At 42.1% G+C, this 14623-nt stretch overlaps 1 protein-coding gene across 11 annotated transcripts in view; it reads left to right on the forward strand.

Annotated features, from left to right (window-relative positions):
* Positions 1–14623, forward strand: part of Ten-a (Tenascin accessory) — a 291517-nt gene that overhangs the window by 208611 nt on the left and 68283 nt on the right. The gene's annotated exons all lie outside the window — the stretch shown is intronic.

Below are 14623 nucleotides of genomic sequence, written 5' to 3' on the forward strand. Positions count from 1 at the left end.
CTGACTTTCTCGGGTCAAAAGTTCACGGATAGATCAATGTCGCTGTCAGTCAGCCAGTCAGTCATCCAAATGGCCTGCTTTGCTCCTCTCTTTACCAGCCAAACAAATCAAAGTAAATTAGAAGTTGGAGACACAAAACAAGTACAGAAAGAGACGGCTGGATGGGTGTAGAAAGAGACGGGGGTAGTTAAGTGCAATACTCTTCGCATTGATTGCGCACTTGATTACGATAAATGAAACGTCAACAAGCGGGAGGGAGCGAGAAGGAGCGTGTGGGAGCGAGACAAAAGGATATGGGGTCCTTGGGGAGGGCATCCTGTGCAGCCTGCACGTATTGTTCCCGCCTGTCCTTGTTCTCCTCACACTGATTTCTTTTGTCTACGCTGAAGACACTGGAAGCAAACACATCCTAGTTGCAAATCTCAATAAATTAAAGATTCTGTAATACAAGCTATTATAACTATTAGAATTCTTTGAAAGAATCTATTGTGGCAAACAAAGTCTAAGAATTGATAACATGCTCTTCATCTTTGTTGTACTTAGTCTATATTCCCATAACTGCCATGCAAATTCGCTCAGTGCACTGATGACTTTGCTGCGACTTTCCCTGCGACCTGCCTCTCAGCTGCGTCAGCGTTTCTCATGCCTTGTCTCGACGGCGGCCGAAAAATCACAGAGGCCATGCCGGAAAATCAGGCTGATGTCCCCTCCCCGGCTTTTCTCCGCTTTTCCCCCGGATTTTTCCCCGTATGTCCCACGGATCTAGGGCCTTTTCTCAAGGCGCCGGAGCAAATGTTGACATGCTGGCAGCAAGCCGTGACTGGACTTTGGACTTTTGGACACGGACATGGACATGGACATGGACACGGACATGGATCCGTATCCGGACACTCGGTTACATGGTCCTAGGAGACGGTAAATGGGTTGGGGAATGGAAATGGGTGATGGGTGATGGGGTAATGGCGAATGGGCGAATCCGTATCCACTCACGTCTCTGGGCCGTCTGTTTGTCATTTTGCCGCTTGGCCACTTAAGGCAACAATGTCACCTACCCGAGAACAGTAGACGAAGAAGAAGCCACCCAGCCAGCCAGCGAGCGAGCCACCCCCAAAGGGGTATTCCATTCCCATCCCCCTGCTGTCTTCCTGCTCCTGGAAAATCCTTGAGCGAGTGAACAGCACCCACCCATTCCCCCGTTTGAGTTTGGTAGCGAGGCCCCTTTCATGTGTGTGCTCCGCCACTCTAGAGGATTCATTCATGTTGAAATGCGCAAATTTGTTATCAACGCTTTATGCCATTATGTTCCGTGTTGGTCGGAGATTTTCCCCTAACCATTTTCCGCCACCCACACAGCACTTCCCACATCCCACTGCCCTCTTTTGTTTCTGGCTTTTCTGGCCGCATAACATTTTGGCAACGCTTTGCTCATTCGTTTGTTTTTTTTTTTATGTACTAAGAGTATCTTAAAGCTTAAGGAGCTCCAGCTAAGAAGAGCCCATTGTCAGGGTTAACCAAACAACCCCAGAATTTTCCGCTTTTAACTGCCTTTGGGTTTTGTGTTTCTTCCTTTGTGGCTCATTGACTCATTAGATGTAGATAAATTTGGAAATTTAGAAAGAATTTTGATATAATTTTGTTTGGCAGCTGAACAGGTGAGAAGGGTTTTAAATTTAAGGAGATCTTTAAAGTTAATTGTCAAGTGCCGAGTATTATTTTCCACATCGACTACAAATAATAGGGGAAAATGGTGGAAAATATTGAAGGAGGAAAATGGATGACGAGGGCTCTTAGTTACGGCCAGTTTGGTTCACTATAGCCACATTAATTAGAATTATCTGAAGTGTGCCACTGACTGCTGTGGGGCATAAATGTTTCAGCAGCATTTTATGCAAATGAGTTGCATCCACGCACACACACACACACACATACACACACATTGCCTCCAGGATCTCAACTCCCAAACATTTTAGTTCTCCAAAAGTACCAAAGTTCTGGGCGAAAAAAAAAAAATAGAACTATAAAATGCCCACCCCAAAACCCACACGCAAACAACAACGGCGGCATTTTATTGAATACAAAGTTTTTGGGGGCCACCCCAAAAAGGCAAGGCCGCAGTGTATTATAAATTAATAAGCGCTCAAACACACACACACGCACACAAACACACACACACACATTGGAGTTTCGGCATAAATAATAAAGTTAAATACGCTTACACGACGCCTTTTTGGCGATGGTGGAGAAGGGGCCAAAACTTCAACTTTGCAACTGCAAATGCCGAATTTATCCAGCGAGTTCTCAATTGTTTTGTACTTTTGGAGATCCTTTGGGTAACATTTTGGGCCATTTGAGCCATTGGATGAGCGGCAAAGTTGACAGCGAACTTCCGCTATACGAATATGCCAAATACTTAAAATATTTAATGGAAACTGAAAAGGACTTTAGTTTTTGGGGGCCTATGTAAGCCTCAAAAAGAATGAAGCCCAAATAAGATCAGATGATATATCGGTGTACTTTTCAATGGTAAATTGCTGACATAAAGCGCTTTGTTGCATTTTCGGCGATCCAACAGCACCAACCGCCCCAAACCAATTTATCAACATTTTCGATTAGCTTACCACGAAACTTCATTCCGCCGGAGATTTGTCACAAGAACCGCAATCCATTGGAGCAACTCTATCAAAATTCCAAGAATTGTCAGCGCTTCGCATTGCCCGGCATTATTTTGATTAAGTAGCCCGGGCCAAATCGATATATCAACGCGTTTGCACGCGACATCCAACATTCAACATCCAACGTTTCCCAATTTCGGCTTCAGTATTCGGTGTTCGGTTTTCGAGCTCCCCCAAAATGTTTCCATCCATGCGAAGCTCCAAACCTCACTTCCATTGCGGATGTACTACATACAAAGCCAAAAACCGAATACGACAATGACAAACGCAGGCGACATCTACGCACTTGTGCATTTGTATCTGTGGCCGTGTATCTGCAACTGTGTGTGTGTGTGTGTGTGTATTTTGTATCTGTATCTTTGCTTGATTTATAACCAAGCGAGGAGAACATAACCGCGCACTTTAATATGAATCATTTGACATATTTCGGATGTTGTCTTTGTTTTTAACCGTCTCACATTTTTGATTTATCGCTCCCTTCGTTTTGCCCCCTTCATTATTGCTTCCTGGCATCATTACGGCGAAGGGGGTGTGGAGGACAGGGGGATAAAGGAAAGGAAAGCGGAGGCGACAAAAATTAGTGACAAAATTTATTGCATGTGTGTTATCATCGCTGTATTCAAAGGTGACTGGCTGCATTCAAATCGTTTGCTCTTACTGAGTCAGAAAATTGAATCCCTTACACAAGATACCAAAAAAATGCACGCATTCTCAGGAGAGAACATGAATTAAGAAGTTTGTTTTAAGTGGCACTCGGAATTTGGGGACCAATTTAGGACTCAGGGCTATCAAAAACCAAAAAAAAAGTAAGGGATTTCCATTTTAGTAATCATTTTTCGTAGAAAATCTCTAAGACAATGAACCAGCTTTTGTAAAGCACTCAAATTGTGTCAAGGCAACTCTTTAAATCGTAGCATGGTTGATTAAATGCGCGAATGGCAACCCTGTCTCTAAAGACGTGTGTGTATGAAAAGGCTTTTTATATTTTTCCTTGGAAATCCAGCAATTTAAAAAGGATCCCTCCATCAATTGGTAAATTGCGTCTGCTAAACCAAGTTGTCATCGCTTTTGGGTTCGTATTTTTTTTTTTTATCATTTCGCATATCGGAGTGAAACAAAACAAATTTGCATACGCTAAGGAGGCAAAAACGAAAAGAAAATACCCGAAAAGGCCAAGAGAGACGAAAGAAATTGACTGTCAAGCGGAAAGTTAATGCAACTAATGACAAAAACACCGTCACCTGAGGGTGGGTGGGGGGTGGTTAAACTTTTGCGATGGTAAGGTAAGGAGGAGAATGGCGATTGAATTGGGTGGAAATCCAAGGACTGTGCACCGATTCGGGCACTTTGGCACTTGATTCATTCAGTGACACTCACTCAATTTCTTGCTGATAAACAAATTGAATGCGGATTCCGAGAAACTTGTCCCCACACTCTTGCCCCCACAAAAAAAAAAGAAAAAAACGAGAGAGATGGGGGAGGGTAGATTCTGCCCCTGGGGGCACACATACAAATGGAAGTGAAATAAAAGTTGAAAGGGAATAAATAACGAAAAGCGCATTGATTTATTTTAGCCAGTTTGTTGTTAACATTTTAACGATTTTGTCCTGGCATTTTAGCTCGTTTCTGGCTCTTTCATCCCTACCATGCCAACCTACCTGCTTGACTCCTTTTCGTATTCCCGTTGTTGTCTCCAGTGTCTGTCGCTTAGCCAAATTGCTGAACATTAGTCACCGATTGACAAGGCAAAGACTCAGGCCCAGAAAACCCGAATTGAAGTCGGGCCAAGAAGGTCCCCGAACATCTTGCTCATAGCTTTTCATTTCTACCTGCGCAGCAACTACGCTGAAAGAAAACTCGGCTAAATGAAAGTATACAATATTAGTTGAATCAATCAAATCAACAGCAAAAAACTATTATTAACAGCATTTGAACACAAGCATTTTCTCGCAGTGGAATCCCTCCTGATTTATCATATACAAATCAACTAATTTCCAACTTGCCGATATTTTAATGAAATCAAAGAAAAATAGGAAATGAAAGGAGGAGGAATAGAAATCGGAAACAGAATGGTGAGCAGGTGACTTCAAATAGAATTGGAGGCAGTGAAATATTTTTTTTTCGGCTACTGTCGCTCCCGCTCCCATTCCTCAGACATTTGTCAATGTCGCCTGTCGCTTGGCCAGGTTACCGGCACTTTAGCTAATGAAACGCCATCGAATCGATGGATCGTAGGCCATATAAGTAAGCATTTGGGGGCTACCTGAATTGCCACTGCACTTAAATCGAACAAAAAGTATACGAATACAAATCAGAACTGTGCATGGCATACATAAAATGATAAACTTTTAATTATGCATTCTTATGTGCGATGATTCATAGACGAAGATGTTAACCCTTTTACCCCAACTGCTTACATAGTCATCAAGTCAATCAACAATGACTAAATCAAAATTATTTCGATATGTTTTTCTATATGATTTTGAGGTTTTGTTTATGTGTGTATTTTTTGTATTTTTGTATGCTCTTGCTATTTCTCTCAAGGGACTAGCTGGCTAATATTTCAACTGTGTCACATCGAACAAAGGCAACTCTGTGAGCCGCAGCTATCTTTTTGCGCTGCATCTGCAATGCGGGTGACAACCCTGCCGTAGATTAGGTTTTTGCTCACTTTTTGGCCAGCTTTTTAGTCTCTTTCGCCGCTTGGTTGTCTGCTTTGTGGCGCACTGGCGATGGCATCTTCTTTTGTTTGCCTGACAGCCGTTCGTTTTGGGCCACCCTACGTTTCGTGCACCTATGGTTTTTGGAACCCCAACTTTTGGGATGAGCACTTCTCCACCCGTTTTGAATAGTTGGCCATTGGCGATGTCTGTGGAATGAGTGTGCGACACTTGGCGATTGCCCGTGTTTGCATTCTACAATGGACCCCAAAACAAGCAGAGTTGCCACCCCTCCCTCGATTTAGCCGTCTCCCTTCTCGCACTTTCCACCATCATCTACCATCGCGCACATTTGCCCCAAATGGGGAAAGGGGGGGGGGCCAAAAACGGTGGAAATGCCTGACGAAAAATTTCAAACACGTTTCAATAAAATTCAATTTGTAGCACATTTCAACGCTTTCCGCTTTCTCCTTTCCACCCAACCCCACCCCCCACTCACATATGCATGAATTTCCTTTTGCACTTTGGGTACACAAAACCCCCGAAACCCCCGTCCGTTTTTTTTTTTATTTTGGAACCCATCTCCATTGCGTTCGCAAACCATTTTGGCACTTTGCTTTTGAGCTATGCAAAATGAACGACAACAAGGCGCAGCTTGTTGTTCCTGTGAGTGTGTGTGCGTGTGTGGGTGTGTGTATGTGTGGGAGGGGTGTTTCAGGGGGTTCCAACAACCCCTTAAACCCCTCCGTAAATTTCGCGATATTTTCGATTTCGCGTTTACTTTGCCTCCTTTTGCGGGACTCAAACCAAGCTCAAGGATATTTTTCATACATGTCGCACGCACGCATACCCCATTTTCTGCCCCCACTCATTTTCCGCACACAACGACCGTTCTGCCCGCCACCCACTTTTCGGCACCCAAACTCATGTGTGGCATCCATTTCCCTCTGCCAACAAAATGCAAATGCAAACAGCATACGAATTAGTAAAACGGAAACAGGCGTTTGTGTTTTGTAATATTTGGCCCAAAACAACACACAAACACACACCCACACACACACACACACATGGCCAGGAACAGGAACAGCACACTTATACAGGTAAACAGAAAGGAAAAGGATATGAAATAAAATAGAAACGCACTCTCACTCACTCTTTTCACCTCGATTCACCTCGAAAGGCCACCTCTGGCTCTCACCACACCATCAGCATTTGGCCCTCTCTTTCTTCGAAACTGGTGCTTTCTCTTTCTCGCTCTGTTTGCTTTCATCGGCTTCATTTTGATATTTTTGCTTAAATTCCCAACTGGCACGTTTTACAAGCCAACCAAATAAACCTAATCTCCCCACACAGGAAGAAATGGTGTTGGCTAATCAGTTATAGACTATCTCCAGTCCGAAAAATAAGCTAGCCAAAACCAATAATTTTTTACTAATTAAAAAAATGGAAACGTCCAACTCTGACTTTCCAATCTTACATTGTAAATTATTAAAAACCAAATTCAAAGAACACTATTTCATAGTCAATTGGCAATATCCTTTAGTTACATTTAAAGTAGCATTGCTTTTTTGCAGTGCAGCTCTTCTTCCTGCTCCTTCTTTGACTTTTTCTATTAGATTCGCAGCGATGCGTAAGGTTTAATAAGCAGCGCGTGATATTCATTATCCACAAAGGCACAGGCCAACAAAAAAAAAAAAAATTAAATTAGGAGGTGTGGCATGAAGGCAAAATGTATTACGCTCGGCTCGTGTGGAGTTTGCAATAATGCGAAATGAATACACACACACACACACACACAGGCGATGAGGGCAGAAATGGGGGAGTCGGGGGTCTAGAAAGACCCATCCATCAGGACACTGGACCCTCCCCGCCACCCTTCTAACAAAATAAATAAAGTACAAGCGGGAAAATCAAGTGAAATCAATTTAATACACTTTTCATCTGGGACTGAAACTCGGGTGGGGTGGCAACTCTGATGGCAGAGTAAAAGGAAAGGAAAAGGAAGAAAGGAAAACAAATGGGATGAGTTGGTGGTGGGCACCCTGATTCATCTGTGATTCACCATTTTCTTCAGAGCGGCTTCTTTGCCTGTGGCCTAATTTATTACATTTTAATGACTTTTTCATGCACACGCCAAGTCAGAGGATATACATATATGTATATGTATATGTATATATGTACATATGTATATGTTTAAGGGTGTCTTCGTGGTGAGCAAGGCGCATAAATCGCATCTTGATATCGTCATTGATATGCAAGCTGGCACCGCTCAGGATGGGCCACATAATTAGAAATTAGAAGGAGCCGAGACAACAACAAGGACACTCCTGCGATAAGGATCGTGACAAATACGTATGGGATACAAGGGCGCTGGAAAAATGCTAAACACCTTGTGGCAGTCCATTATGTCAGCGGTTCATATGTGATATATGTATATTATGCTACATCTATAATATCCAGGTATATTCACCTATATGGCATACATTTCCCTTAGTTTTTTACTGCGTCTCCATGAAATTAGTTTCAATTCCGCCCGACTTTCTATGACTTCCTGTCTTGGGAAACCGGAATGTTGCTGCAACACATTGCACAAATCCTGCTCATCTTGCAACTGCAACTGGATCGATGTGAGTTGCTGGGAATGCTGTGTTGTGAATGTTGTGTTGCGGCCACATCAGCAACTGTTAATGGCTTCGACAATTTGCATTTTCGGCAATCAAATAATGTTTGCCATCGCCTGCAGTTGGCGTCGTCATCATTGCTCGCACCACCGCATTACAATGCTCCAAAAAGTGGGTGGCAGTGGGTTGGGTTTGGTTGGATGTAAGGTGGGAAAACGGGAATGGTGATGGTGATGGTGGTGGCGATGTTGGTGGCGGTGGTGCAAACGTTGACAGGCTAATTACACATGCCAGTCACAAGTCACTGAGTGCGCCGGCAGTTCGGGAAGTGGTTATTTGGCTATTTGTCATGCGGCCATGTCGATGGAGTGTCGATGGAGGTTGCGTCATAAGTGCTCAAGGTGTAGTTTCCCGATCGGCGGTGCAGGGGAAAATATCTTGTGGCATGTATCAGCTGAAAACTTCGATCTTAACTGCATGGCATTAAGTGAATGCCTTTGGAAGGAAAATCTTAACATTTTCACTAATAAATATTTTGCCACCTTTTTTTCGCCGTGTATTGTTGTGCGTGCAGCGCGCTCAACCTGTAATTATCGCCCGAAAGTCTTTCAACTTAATTACGGGCCGCGATCCCGGCAACTGTTGCACCCTCATCACAATATCATACTTCGCATAACGACAGCTGGGCGATCAACTCAAAGATAGAAAGAAAAAAAGAAAAAAAAAACCGGAACCCTCCGAGCCAACATATTATATTATCAGCCCAATCTGGAATCTGAAAATGCCGAATCGAAAACCCTATAGCTAAGACACTAATCCCATTATGGCACTTCAAATGGATGCCAGTCAGGCATTCGTTGCATGATTACGTCAAACCCACGACGACGATGATGATGATGATGAAGGGATGGATATTTGGGCTTTTCAAACATTTTTGGGGAAGTTCTTTTGAAATGCGAGGTAGGTCCAGATATTATCTGCTCGAAATCAAAGCTAGTACCCACTGGAGATTCGTATTTAAACTGAGATTTGCAGATATAGAAGATATAATATCTAATCGCAATGTATCTCAGTGCAGTTAGCGTCTTAAAGATTTCGCAAACTTCTAATTCTTGCACAGCATTTAGATTGACACTTGCCACTCGTCGTAAAAGTTTATTGCGCTTGCCCGATTTCCTAACGTTTTTCTTTTTGGGCTGATTGCATTCTCATCGATCTCTTATCGCCTTGCCAAAAACTTTTTCCCACACCTCGAGATAATGCTTAACCCTATTAGGCCACGCCCACTTGCTCCGAATGTCTGTTTTAATTGCTCCCGTTGAGTGGCCCGCCCACTTTTCCACCGCCCAACCCCGATTCTCGCCCGATTTCTTTTCGTTTTTTTTTGTTGGTTTTGTGCAATTTGCATGCGATGTGTCGATGGGAAATGCCAAGAAGTTGCCAAGTGGAAATGTTTGCCGAACACTTTGAGTGCGGTTTTTCTGTGGAAGGCGGGGGGTTTTTGAATGGTGTGTGCAGAATGGCAGTTCAATGGGAAATTCTGTCAGTATTTCTCCCTTAGAACCGAATCCCCCCCATCCCCCTCCGAATCACTCGTTTTTCTGGGCCAGGATAAACATGTTAATTTCAAGAAATGCAAAAATTCTATAATCCGATTTAATGTTTTATTCATTCCGTCTGGAAAGGAGACGACACGCACACACATCCCAGTTGAGCAATTAGAATTTTAAATTTCGCCTGCCTAGACATCGGCAGATTGAAGCTTACTTTTTGATAAATATGCAAAGACACTGAGAAAAAAACAAATAGCTGGCGTTTCTTAGGGAAATTTCAACACAGAAGGTTATAATGGGAAAAATGTACTTAAAATGTTCTAATACTAGCTGATATTTTAGCTACATGTTTTAACAATAAGTTTTAGTAAAGGCTATAAACAGATTTTGGAACGAGCATTCAAAACTGCTATTGATTCAGTTTTCTTTTCGTATTTTATGTATGCAAAAAATAGAAAATAAAACGGTGTACGTAGATGTCCTACTGTCAATATATTTTTATCGACATCGACGCACATTAACCTACTTTGGGCGCCATTTTCCCCCGGCTTCTTTTCTCTTTTTTTTTTTTGTTGTCTTTTCTCGTCTTTTGCTAATGTTGCTCCTCATCCTTGTTAGATATTCAAATTTGTCGAAAGACATGGCAGTAGAGGGGGGGGGGGAGGGGGACATTTTCGTGGCAGTGAGATGGGTTGATGGGGATGGGGTGGTGATGGGTGGGGATGTGTCAGCTGCAAGGGGGGTCAGCATCTGATTATGCGTTGACACCAATTTGATTTTGGGGAGAGATTGTGGGATTGTACTTCAACTTGCTTTTAGTGTGCTCGAGGAAACTTTTTACGTTTTTTTTTCCTTTTACTTGTATTGCATAGGATAAAGTATTTAAAAAATATATCAATTGAAAGCTTCATATAGGTATGTAAAGACCATTGCACAGATTTCTAAGTTTTTCCGCCTCATCCATTTGCTTTAAAGTTACTAAGACTTTCACTTACAGCATACTTTAATATCTAGCTATTTATTAAACATTAACTCCCAACGAAAGGATGTGAAAAGCCTATTTTTAGATGGGGCTTTGTTCTCGGTGCTCTCCCTTCGTTTCTCATCTTGGTCAAATATTATTTTGTATCTTGTATCTTGTATCTGATGGCTGCAGAGGGCTATACGAACCCAAACCAATTTGCTTGTTTCCTTGGATAAGGTTTTTGGGGCTCGTGGGTTCTGCTCTGATCTGGTTGTTCTTGTTGTTCGTGGGTTCTACGGGTTTTATTTACTTTTAATTTACTTTTAATTATAAATTCATGCTTTCCTTGGCTGGGATTAAGCTTTAAATGCAAAGGCGGTAAACAGAGAGTCTTGGCCACCCGCTTCTCTCGCAGGACTTTCTCCTGAAATCGCCCAGCATCCAAGCTCCCAGTTACCAGCTCCCAACGCGCTGCCTGTTTGCCTTGGCATTTCTCAAACGGAGAAATAAAACAAAAAAAAAAAGCAAAAGGAGATGGTGGCGACGAAAAGCGAAGGAAATTGTTTGGGGATGCGTCATAAAATTTGTATTTGGGCCATATGATTTATGCCCCTCCAGTTGGCCTGTACCCGGATATTTATACAGGCTCATCATTCGCTTCAGTGGGCGGCCACTTGCTCCCAGATTCCGAATTCCAAATACCAAATACCAACTTGCAGATCCCCAGGTCCTTCTCCCGTTTGGAATTAATTTCAAGTTTCGCTTTCAGTTCGCTCTGTTGTTTGTGGCTTTTGTTTATTTATAGCGTTTCCCATCGTCTTTGCCAACTAATTTAGATGATTGTGGGCAGAGGGCCACCCAATTTTCCCTTTGAACCGAAACCATCTGGCCTCTCTATTAGTTTGGGCAAAACATTTTCCTGGTTTGCTAATTTTCACTTCCGTTTATATAGATGTATATAGATATATATATGTATGTGTGTATATTTGAGGTTTCTAATTGACAAGATCTGTGGATCAAAGTTTAAAGCAGCTGGGAACTATGTTTTTCTTCAGTTTGGATTTTAACAGTTTTATCTGATTGGAAAATATACCGGCTTCGTCAGACTTTTATCTATAAGAGCTGATTTTTTTTGTCCCTATTTTGCGGTTTCCCATCGGCCCCTTTTACTTTTTGTTTTTCTTACATTTTTTTTTTTGCTCTTCCTGCCTTTTGGTTTTCCATCTATCATCATCCCCATTTATACGCGCAAATATTTGCGCTTTACTGCGGATTTTCCTCCTTACCGCCACCCCCGCACCCTTTGTTTTGCCATTTTCCCAGTTTTTTTTTTTTTTTTTTTTTTTTTTTGGACTCGTGGCCCTTTGTATGGATTTCCATTCAATGCGAATGCCGCGCAACGCAACGAGCCGAAATGAAAATGTTTAAATGAAAGATTGATTGGATTTTGATGAATTTCGGCTACACACTGATACTCACATGTACACATGTATGTATATCCGCATCCTGACTTATGCTGATATGTGTGCCGCGCACACACACACATACATTTTCCTTCTTTTTTGATGCTCGTGAGCTCGTTTTTGTTGCTCATTGATAAGCGACTCGCCGAAAAAAGGACGCAAAAAAGAAGAAAATTGCGCACACAAAAATTACATTGAGATTAAAGTAATTCAGGTTGAACAAAAAATACCGGAAAAAGCATAGAAACAAACAACAATATATCATCGAAATCGAATCGAGTTTTCCAAAATGTGTTAATTCGACAAGGAATACTGAACTCTGTGTAGGCCTATTTTTAGTAAAGTAACAGAATTATTCTGTAGATTGAAAACCAATATATACTGCTGGATTTTGATTTGAAGGAACGCCTAAAATTATAATTACTTATTGCAGCTAAGTTACATATCGTTTTAAAGCAAAAAGCATTTAATTCATTAAAGGATTGTAACGCAATTCAAGGGTTCTTCCTTCCAGGAAATGCAAAAATCAAAAACCCAAAAAAATTACCAGTCGTTAGCAGACAATGCGATTTTTGGATCGGATTAATGGTCTACGGCGGATGTATTTATTGCCTAATGCTCATATATCCGATTCCCCTGTTTTTTTTTCTTCTACTTCTTGCTGTTGTTGTTCTCGACCATCAAGTGGACAATGTCCTGCGGGCTGTGTGTGTGTGTGAGTGTGTGCGTGAGTGTGGGTGCCTGGGGCGTCATTAGGTTCATATGTCATCCCATAGATGCGATGCGCACACGGAACTAATGAATTTTTCATAAATCCCATCCACCGTTCGCCATCATCAAGGGTTGAATGGCCCTGTCGATGGGGTGGCTTTTCCTTTTTGGGGGAAATGGTGAATGGAAAATGGTAAGTGGGAAATGGGAAATGGGCAATGGGAAAGCCAGTACAAACACCCACCCACCACCACCACTACCCGTTATAGTCCTGGCAATGTTCATTGGTCTGCGCTTGACACAAAAACCAGATTAAAAGATTATGTTGCAAATTAACTTGAGGGCGGTCACTGGACCCCAGAAGATCATCAGCGTTATGAAATGGTAGAAAATTAATATGGTTACGAAGGGCAGTTCCAGATTATTTAATTGCACGTTTGCTCGACGCGATAAAAGGTTCTCTTATCCGACTATATAGCGACTATATGAACTCGCATGGCTAACATAACTTCAATTGGTTGACTTGTAACCATTTTGATATCTCTTAAAAGAAATCTCTCAACGCGACGTTGCAGGACCTTCGATAATTGATGGACCGGAAATAAAAAGCGGGCTGTTGGCAATCGAAAAATATGACCACGCCCATTGATTTGATTATTAGCCAGATGGGCGAGCATATTACTTTGCTTTATGGTCAAAATAAGAGGGTGTTGCGAAATATCAGGGATGCTGTTTTTCTTTTTTTTTTTTGGCTTTTCCATTTTACTGCTGCTGCTGCTGCTGGTGGTGACTTTCCGTTGCACTTGCAGCTGCAGGAATCCGAAAACCGGGGACATGCCGTCTAATTCAATTTATGCCATTTCAAATCGCAATTCAGGCATAGCGTCTATATATATATATATTTTATACGTGAAGAAGGGAAAGAGAGTAGGCCACGTGCTTGCCGGCCGATGACCCGCTGCGTTTTTCGATTTCCCGAATTTGTGTCCTGCGTTTTTTCCGCCTTTCTTCCTGAGGCAATATCCGTTATTAGCTCGATTGATTTTATTGCCACACTTCTGGCAAATATTAAAAATCTTTCTCGCCTGCCCAGCAGGTGGCGGGATGGCAGAGCTCAACTAAATTCCAGCCGCTTTTCCCAAGGTTTTTTCTTTTGCTTTCCTCTCCACTCCTCTGCTCCTTTTTCGCCTCCTTTTCATTTCATTCCATTCCTTCCGCCGGCGTGAAGTGTGTTTGCCTTGGAGCGCCGCACCGCGCCGCGCGTCGGCAACATCGCTGCATAATCCTTTGGCAAACACCCTCGTTACCTCTACGTATCCTTTTTGCACAGGCTCAAGCAGCCGTCGTCACTCGACAAACACAATTAATAAGCGCTTGGAAAAATGTTTGAGGCGCTTATCGCGCGACGCTTTTCAGGCCGTTTTTGCCCCCCTTTCACCATTTTCATTCCTCATTTTTACCCACTTTTCGCTTTCCCGATTTTCTCTCGCTAAGCAAGTCGCGTCGAGGTTGACAGACAAATGCAGAGCCCGGCAAAAGGGAAAATAGGGGAAATTGGAAAAGTCGACTCGAGAATGCCCTCGGATAGAGGAGGAAATTGCATAGCAGTTCGTGCAGCAGGAAACTTTAATTTAGTTTGTTTCTAACTACCTTTAGTTGATGCTACAAGTGAATGATTGTGTGGAGATGGAAGGAATGATGTGGCACACATGATACACATACAATCGAAATTAAATGTAGCATTTAAAAAACGATATTGATATCTACAAATGTATTAATGCGTTGATACTAAAATTATAGTATTTTAGTAAACATTTGGCATTTAACCAACAAACATATAATTTATTATGCAAAAAGCAATTTAGGTATCTAAGCTTTTTCTAAAATATTCTCACAACAAAATACGACACTTTAATGGATTATTTATTCCCTAGTTAAACTGTACGAAACCGCCAACTCTAATTAAATTCATTCAATTT

This window comes from Drosophila melanogaster, chromosome X, assembly GCF_000001215.4.
Source record: "Drosophila melanogaster chromosome X".
In the NCBI taxonomy this organism is placed as follows: domain Eukaryota; kingdom Metazoa; phylum Arthropoda; class Insecta; order Diptera; family Drosophilidae; genus Drosophila; species Drosophila melanogaster.